Source organism: Salvelinus sp. IW2-2015, unplaced genomic scaffold (assembly GCF_002910315.2).
Source record: "Salvelinus sp. IW2-2015 unplaced genomic scaffold, ASM291031v2 Un_scaffold2230, whole genome shotgun sequence".
Classification (NCBI taxonomy): Eukaryota; Metazoa; Chordata; class Actinopteri; order Salmoniformes; family Salmonidae; genus Salvelinus; species Salvelinus sp. IW2-2015.
In genome coordinates this window covers 159620-168696 of record NW_019943560.1, presented here as the reverse complement: position 1 = coordinate 168696, position 9077 = coordinate 159620, and the positions used below count along the sequence as shown (strand labels likewise).

General features: G+C 46.6%; 1 pseudogene; it reads right to left on the bottom strand.

Annotated features, from left to right (window-relative positions):
• Positions 1–213: 213 nt before the first annotated feature.
• Positions 214–9077, bottom strand: part of LOC112073330 (speckle-type POZ protein-like A) — a 77124-nt pseudogene continuing 68260 nt past the window's right edge.

The window sequence follows — 9077 nt, the reverse complement described above, 5'->3', positions numbered from 1 at the left end:
TAGTAGTAGTAGTAGCAGTATTGTATTAGTAGTAGTAGTGTTGTAGTAGTAGTAGAAGTAATGTATTAGTGGTAGTGTAGCAATGGTGTAGTATTAGTAGCGGTGTAGTAGTAGTAGTATATTAGTAGTAGTAGCAGTGTATTCGAGATGTAGTAGTATATTAGTAGTAGTATCAGTGTATTAGTGGTGTAGTAGTATAATAGTAGTAGAAGTATATTAGTAGTAGTAGTGTATTAGAGATGTAGTAGTAGTGTATTAATGGTGGTGTAGTATTAGTAGCGCATTAGTGGTGTAGTAGTAGTGGTGGTGTAGTAGTAGTGGTGGTGTAGTAGTAGTGTTACCTGCCAGGATGGATTTGTGGGCCTTGAACTCCTGCCCCCCCACATAGAGGGAACAGTCAGTGAAGCGGGAACACTGCCACAGGTTCCCCAGGTCATCTGACAGCTGGCACTCTGGAACCTTCAGCATGTTCATGTTGGACTGACCAGAAATGTTCACAGAGTCCTGAACCACACTCACCTAGAATAAAATATAACATACAATACATTATCTATACATTTACATGATCAATACATTATCTATACATTTACATGATCAATACTAAACCATGTTGGACTGGCCAGAGATGTTCACAGAGTCCTGCACCACACTCACATACACATGGTTAGCAGATGTTAATGCGAATGTAGCGAAATGCTTGTGCTTCTAGTTCCGACAATGCAGTAATAACCAACGAGTAATCTAACCTAACAATTCCACAACTACTACCTTTTTACAAGTGTAAAGGGATAAAGAATATGTACATAAAGATATATGAATGAGTGATGGTACAGAACGGCATAGGCAAGATGCAGTAGATGGTACAGTATATACATATAAGATGAGAAATGTAGGGTATGTAAACATTATATTAAGTGGCATTGTTAAATATACAATATAACATACAATACATTATCTATACATTTACATGATCAATACTATATCATGTTGGGCTGGCCAGAGWTGTTCACAGAGTCCTGCACCACACTCACCTAGAACACAATACATTAATCTATACTAAAACACAAGTACTATGTGGACGGACACAATAATAGATGGTTTGGAGAGAATTTCTAAAGCCTTGTTCACACTGCAAGCCTTAATGCTCAATCAGTTTTGGAATACTGACTGTCCAAACAGCAAGTTAAAAGTGACATGGCTACGCTAGTTGTCTGAGTAATGATGTGTGTTTGCGCAGTAATGTAGGCTGATCGGTTGTGGTGCTCGTGCTTGCTATCACTCAGAAGTTATGTTGCAGCCCAAGGTGACAATGCCTGCCATGGACATTTTCCAGTTGCTTTGACAGACGACGCAACATATCCACTCCGCTGATCCTTAACACTGGGGCCCCACAAGGGTTTGTTCTCAGCCCCCTCCTGTACTCCCTGTTCACCCATGACTGCCCGGCCATGCACGCCTCCAACTCAATCATCAAGTTTGCAGACGACACTACAGTGGTAGGCTTGATTACCATCAATGACGAGACGGCCTACTGGGAGGAGGTGAGGGCCCTCGGAGTGTGGTGTCAGGAAAATAACCTCACACTCAATGTTAACAAAACAAAGGAGATGATCGAAGACTTCAGGAAACAGCAAAGGGAGCAGCACCAAATCCACATCGACGGAGATAGTAGTGGAGAAGGTGGAAAGTTAAAGTTCCTCGGCGTACACATCATGGACAAACTGAAATGGTCCACCCACACAGACAGCATGGTGAAGAAGGCGCAGCAGCGCCTCTTCAACCTCAGGAGGCTGAAGAATTTCGGGCTTGTCACCAAAAACACTCACAAATGTTTACAGATGCACAATCGAGAGCATCCTGTCGGGCTGTATCACCGCCTGGTACGGCAACTGCTCCGCCCACAACCGTAAGGCTCTCCAGAGGTGCTAGTGCTGCCCAGTGACCACGTTGCATGGTTACCAAGTAACAGGTTGGAGCTAGACAGTGAAGCTAGCTGACGATTTGAATTTGGCAGCTAGCACGATAACGATTGACAGAGTTTGAGTTAAAAGAACTAATCTTTCTCCTGTGTTGATCTCAGTTGTAAATTTGGATTACTATATATTTTTTGTCTAATGTTAATCTTGTTAATGTATTAACCTGTACGGGATTGGTTCTGCGGGATGGTTGGAGCTAAAGTAGGCTAATCTGATTAGCATGCGGATGTGAGTAACCCAAGAGAAATTCCCGACTAGACGTATCTGATTGGGCAGAAAGCTTACACTCTCGTTGTTTTTCTCTCTTCTTGTCTTCTACTTTCTGCCTTCTCTCTCCTCTCCGTCTGTTCTTTTCTGCTTCGTTGCTCTCCTCCCTCCTCTCTGTCTGTGAGAATGATTAATGTTGCAGATGCTAGTGTGAATGCTGTGGCAGAGAGGGAATGATGGGAGATGGGAAGTGGCGGGAACGATGGTGGGATGGAAAGGTAGCGTGTTAGAGATGAAGGGTGAAGGAAGTGGTGGAGATGAGGTGAGGAACGCTGGTGGGATGAAAGGGTGAGGAACGATGGTGGAGATGAAGGGTGGGAACGATGGTGGAGATGAAGGTGAAGGAGAATGGTGGCTGACGGTGAGGAACGATGGTGGAGATGAAGGGTGAGGAACGATGGTGGATGAGGGTGAGGAACGATGAGTGGAGGTGAGAGGGTGGGAACGTGGTGGAGGGGTGGGGATAGTTGGGATGGGCGGTGGTGGCTGGTGGGTTAGGAGCGAAGGTCCGCCGTGGTTCGGCTGTCCACGCGTTGGCGGTGGGTGGGGGGGTTCGGTCGATTTGTGAGGAGGGAGGGAGGGAGGAAATGGAGGAGAGTAGAGGGAGGAGGGATATACTCGTGGATCGAATCTCATCTTAGGAAAGATAAAGGGAGAGACAGAGGAGTAATATGCTGCGATAGAAGAGGGAGACGGCAGTTTTGTTCCCTGTGCTGGCAGGCCAAATCCCCTCTGTTGTGTTATTTTCTTGTTCGAGGTTATGGAAAGGGAATCCCACTGAACTGGGACGATGGAAGGTCATGGAGTTGGTAGCGTTGCAATGGTGTTTTTTTCGTCAAAATACCTCACGGCACTTGCACATGTTATATTTTGTTAACTTATTTAACTAGGCGAGTCGTGAGGAACCATCTCTTGATTTAGCATAGGGCTAGCCAAAGGCAAGGCCTGGTTGACGGGGGCTTGGATTAAACTCAATACTCACACGTATGGGAACAAACACAGGATCAAACGAGGACAGACACACACTACATAAAAGAGAGAGCCTACGACAAAACAACATAGCAACGCAGCCAACGATGTACACAACACGTAGCACCGAATAGCAACTAATTAGGCAACAAACAGCAATATGTACAGCCATAGAATATTATTAGGGCCAAGTACAGCACAAAGGGCAAGGAAAGGTGAGACAACCTGATCTCACAAACGCAGCCACTGTCGTAGGAGTGTCATGATGAGTTTGAATGAGAGATGGATGATAAACTGTACAGTTTTGGAGTGTTAGACTACTCCCCCATCTGAGATATCTAACTGCAGCTCATCTTGGCTGTTCAAGTCGCTGCTGCAGCGAACTGAAAGGAGTGGACAGGGAGTGGTTCTTTGGGGATTTTAAGCAGAATGTGACTGGCAGAATGGGTGTTTGTTATGTGGAGGATGAGGGCCGCAGTAGATATCTCAGATAAGGGGGGAGTGAGGCCTAAGAGGGTTTATAAATAGAGCATACAAGTGTGGTCTTGCGCGGGGTATACAGGATGACACAATTTACAGAGGGAGTGCAGTGATGTGTCCTACTATGAAGAGCATTGGTGGAAATCTGATGGCCATCTGTTTGATGCGACATACTTTTTGTCTCTGAATATTGATACGCACGTATCAATTCCTTCCGTAGCGTGGAGGACTGTTGTCTGTGTGGTTCCTTGAGTCTGGTCTATAGGCCATTTCTGTCAAGAAGTAACTATTTTGCATGGTACCAAATATATCTCAGTGACCTGTGACTGAATCAGGCCATAAAAAGGTATTTTGTGTTTAGAAGTACTAACTAGTGAATTCTAGGCTTTGTGGAATGTAAGAAGCGCTGCGTAGCTAACTAGCTAAATGACGGCAAACCTGAGTTCTATTTGTAGCTGAATATGGGGAACACAGCAGCATATTAAACTGAGGTAATGTTTTAGGTGATTTATGTTTCTTATCGTTCAACTTTTTATTAAACTCGCCAGATCCATTTTCCATCACTTAAGATGTCGATTGAAACTCGTTGTGACTGTCAATGATTAGCATGCAGGCACGAGGGGGTATGGTATACTGTCAATATACCACGGCTATGGGTTTGTTTATTCGTCACGACAGCAACACAGAGTGCGCTGGATAGCCCAAAGCCCCCAAGGGGCAAGGGGCCGTGGTATATGGCCATATAGCCACAACACCGGGTGCTTATTGCTGTTATAACTGTCCACGTATTAAGAGCGTGCTTAAGAAAGTAAATGTTTTTCTCACGTCATGCAAACACCTCCCACAGCTGAGATTGAACTTTTCAATAGGTTGTGTTCGCGTGTAGTATGGACTTTGTTCTCTCATGTTTCTTTCTCCCCGTTCCTCCTCTTGTTCCCCTCCTTCTTCGTTCGCTCTCCTTCCTGTTCTCCTCGTTCTGTGAGCACTGACCATGTTGGATCAAAAGAGCGAGAGGACTCGGGTGGACACTAGGTGATGGGGGAGCTACCGCTAACGCTAGTAGGAACACTCCGACCATATCTACCAATGGAAATGCTACTGGCTACTCTATTTGGATAACGGCTAGGCTACACTATCTCTGGCTCATTCAGAGATAAATCAATCTATGAAAATGCTAATGTCGGCTATTGTTGAGCGTGGTGGAAATGCTATGAGCTGAGGAGGCCTGGCACTAAAGCAATCATCAGAAATCAGAGAGATAAGGCTGTCAAAGGGTTTGACTGCCAAGCGAGGAGCGGTGTGTGGTGTGGTACACACACACACCCACTCACGTGTGTTTTTGCTCTGGCTTCGAATGTTTGTTCATGGTCAACGCTTGACATGAGGATGGTGTGTGCCGTGTTGCAAACAGGTGTACCGGTATGGTGCTACCTTATGTGTGTGTGTGTGTGTGTGTGCATGCAGATGGTGTATTCTGGAATTGTCCGTCTCTTGTCTACAGGGTTACAGACGATATATGGGCGTTTGTGATTGAAGCTTTTGATTTGGGGAACAGGTGGGCTGTAGCCCCACATTCACGGTGAAGCCTCTCACCTCCTTTCACGCTTCGCTTTCTCTGATGTTTTGTCCTTTTTTATGCCCATATGGAGCAGGAGTGGGGTATGACTGCGGACCTGTGTGATGTCGTGGAGGGGGTGTTTCAGACTGTCAAGTCGATTACCTGTCTATCTCTCAGGAGTTTTCCAGCTTCAGATCTCTGGCGTCGCTTTGGGACGCAGATCCCTGCAGCAACACCAAGACTCCTGTTCTTATCTGGCAGTTGGGTTGTAAGTTGGGTTGTAGTTGGCGGTGTCAGTTGGTTTTGTAGAGTGTAGTGGTTGTAGGAGTTGTAGTGTGGGGGTTGTAGAGTTGTGTTGGGTGTGTAGAACGTGTAGTTGGGTGTGAGTTTGTAGTTGTTTTAGAGGTTGTAGTTTGGGTTGTAGTTGAGTTGTGAAGTGAGTTGAGTGAGATTGTAGTTGGGTTGTAGTTGGGTTGTAGGTTGAGTTGGGTTGCTAGAGTTGTAGTTTGAGTTGTAGTTGAGTTGAGTTGGGTGTCGTAAGTTGGGTTGTAGTTGGGGTTGTAGTTGGGTTGTAGGTGTTTGTGGGTTGTACGTTTTGGTTGTAACGTTTGGTTGTGAGTTGTAGTTGGGTTGTAGCGTTGTGTTGGGTTGTAGAGTTGTAGTTGGTTGTAAGTTGTAGTTGGGTTTTGTAGGTTGTAGTTGGGTGTTGATTGTAGTTGGGTTTTGTAGAGTTGTAGTTTGTTTATAGGACATTTCTAAGCTAGTTAGTTTGGTTTTACTATGTAGTTTGTTAAGAGATTTGCAGTTTAGTCTACTGTCTGTAGTTGTAGTGCTGACCTGTCGGTAGTTGTTGGTCTTACATCTGGTCTGTAGTTGTGGTCTTCAGTTGCTGCGTTTTGTATTTGATTAGTTTTTAATCTGTCTGTTCCTCTTAGTCAAGTCTCTTTACGACGGTCTTGTTTTATTCTGAGGGGGTTAGAGGCTGGGGTGAGGGTTATGGTTGCTATGATACCGTCTCATTGGCAGCATGGGCGTGATTGGGAATGGTAGCCTGGGACCCGAAGGGTTTCAGTTCTAGATCCCTCCGGAGGGGCAGTGAGCTCTGGGCCTGTTACATACAATAGCACTGAAGATCGCACGTACCTCCTCATTCTGTCCCATTCTGTGGTATATATGCAGAAACCAGACTCTCTGTTTTCCGCCCCGAAAACAGGTAATCAGAAGCTCCACTGACGCAAGCAGCAACACATTTAGCCCATCGACCACAGAAAAGCGGATGCAAGGCCAGAGTGAAACAGAGAGAGATTATTCTCTAACGCTGGTTATATGGTGTCGGGGACGAGGGATTTGTCTGTTGGGAATTTTGGCTCTGGGGTGAAATCAGTTGGGGAGATACTGTGCTGGTCTCTGAGTGCCTTAAATTGTCTGTCTGGGGGATATTTTCAGTCATTCTTGTTTTAGCTTTTCTTTCCTTCACTTGCTCTCTCTCTCTCGCCCTTCCACTCTTACTCTCTCCGCTATCTCGCTCTCCGTCTTCCGCTCTCTCTCTCTGCTCTCTCTCTCGTCTCTCTCGTCACGTCTCTCTCGTCTCGTTCCCTTCTCACCTACTCTTCTCTGCTCGCTCTCTCTCGTCCGCGTTCTTCTCTGGCTCTCTCTCTCTCATCTCTTCTCTCCTCTCTCCTCCTCTGGCTTCTCTCTCTCTCTCTCCCCTTCTCACGGCGCTACGTGCTCTCCCTACTCTCGCTCTCTTCGCTCTCTCTCTTCGCTCTCTCTCTCTCCTTCTCTCTCGCTCTCCCTTTCAGCTTCAGCCCTTCTCTCCCTACTCTTTCTCTCCCCTCTGGTCTCCTCTCTCCTCTTTTCCCTGAGTAATGTGTAGGTTAAGGTGTGCAGGTAGGCTACTGCCGGTTTCCACGTTTTTGTTGGTGAGAGAGAGGTTTTATTTCAGACTGTTAGACTGGTTTGTTGGGACTGAACCACTTTTTAAGTGTGTGGGTGTGTCCACTGCACCTGCTCCCCCCTTTCGCTCTCTGAACGTGGGAAATAGAATTTCTTCTCCTTGTTTTCTATCTTTCTTTCCTCTCCTCATTTCCTTGTTTCATATCCTTGCTTTTCCTCTCCATCTCCGTTTTCTCCTAAGTCTGCACAGATTTCCATTCGTATTGCGTCATCTCGCACAACGAAGACAACAAAGAGCAATCAACTCATGCATAGTACTCGTATTTTAAACATACTGTTATGGAATTTACGCAGTATTGGCTATCAACGGCATGTCTACGGCATGGTACAGTTTTCGGCGTTTCTTTTTTATACGGCTTGTCACTGCTATGGCGTATTGGCTTGGTAATCGCTAGCTGATATTTTGTAACTTGTTATGTGTAGTTGAGAGCCGGATGGCTTGTGTAGGATTAGAGCTTGTGTCTATGTCACATTGGCCTGCTTCCTGGAGCAGCGTGAAATGTTACTTGTGGGTCCTCGCTGCTTTATCAAGTGTTGATTTGGAGTTTAGAACAGATTACCACCCACACACACCACACCACACATCCACACACACACCACACACCCACACCCACACACACACACACACACGACACAACATCAACATTTTATTGGTCCTCTTGGTAACTCAGGATGGTGGTCGATGTATTGCAGGTGCAGTGTAATGCTTGTGTTTCTAACAGTGCATCTAGCATGGAATAAAAAATTATGATCTATGAAAAATACTAATAAATTATAGAATATCAGAGCAGGCAATGTCGAGACGGAATATATATATATATATAGTATAATGTGGTAAGACCGATTGACAGTATAGGAATAGAAAAGAGGTGTGTGCACCCGTAAGTGTATATCGATGAGCTTGATAGAATGCAGCATGTCATTGAAGTTGAGTAAAACAGTATGTAAACTTGTTAAGTGAACTTGTTCAGTGACAGTACATAGGGGTCTCTAGGCAGGGTAGAGTATGGGGTTGGAGCCGGATAGTAACAGTGACTAAGGCAGGGTAGAGTCCTGGTGGTAGCCGTAGTAATACTAAGGCCAGGGTAGAGTCCTGGCTGGTAGCCGGATAAGTAATAGTGACTAGGCCAGGGTAGAGTACGGGGTGGTAGCCGGATAGTAACAAGTGACTAGGAGGGGTAGAGTACTAGGGTTGGTAGCCGGAATAGTAAGTGAGGCAGGAGGGTACGGGTGTAGCCGGATGTAAAGTGAAGGCAGGGCAGGTACTGGGTGGTAGCGGATAGTAACAGTGAATAATCGTTCAGGGCAAGGGTACGGGTGGTAGCTGGTAGCTAACAGTCGACAGGCAGGGTAGAGTAAGCGGTGTGACAGTGACCAGGCCAGGGCAGGGTACCCGGGTGGTAGCCGATAGTAAACAGTGAACAGCCAGGGCAGGGTACCCGGTGTACGGTAAGTAACAGTGACAGGCAGGGGAGGGTAGCTGGGTGTAGCCGGATAGTAAGTGACAGGCCAGGGCAGGGGTACCGGGTGGGTAGCCGGATAGTAGAACAGTGACAAGGCAGGGCAGGGTACGGGGGTGGCTACGCCGGAGTGTAAACGTGAAGGCCAAGGCAGGGTCTGGGTGGTACGGCGGCTAGTAACAGTGTCCGGCGCGAGGGCAAGGGCTAGACTGGGTGGGTAGCGGATAGTAACAGTGACAGGCAGGGCAGGGTACCCGGGTGTTAGCCGAGTAGTAACAGTGACAGGCCGGGCAGGGTACCAGGGTGGTAGCCGGTAGCTAACCGTGAAAGGCCAGGTAAGGAGGGTAGGGTGGTAGCCGGATAGTACCGTGACGGCCAGGCAAGGGTAAAGGGTGGTAGCCGGATAGTAAC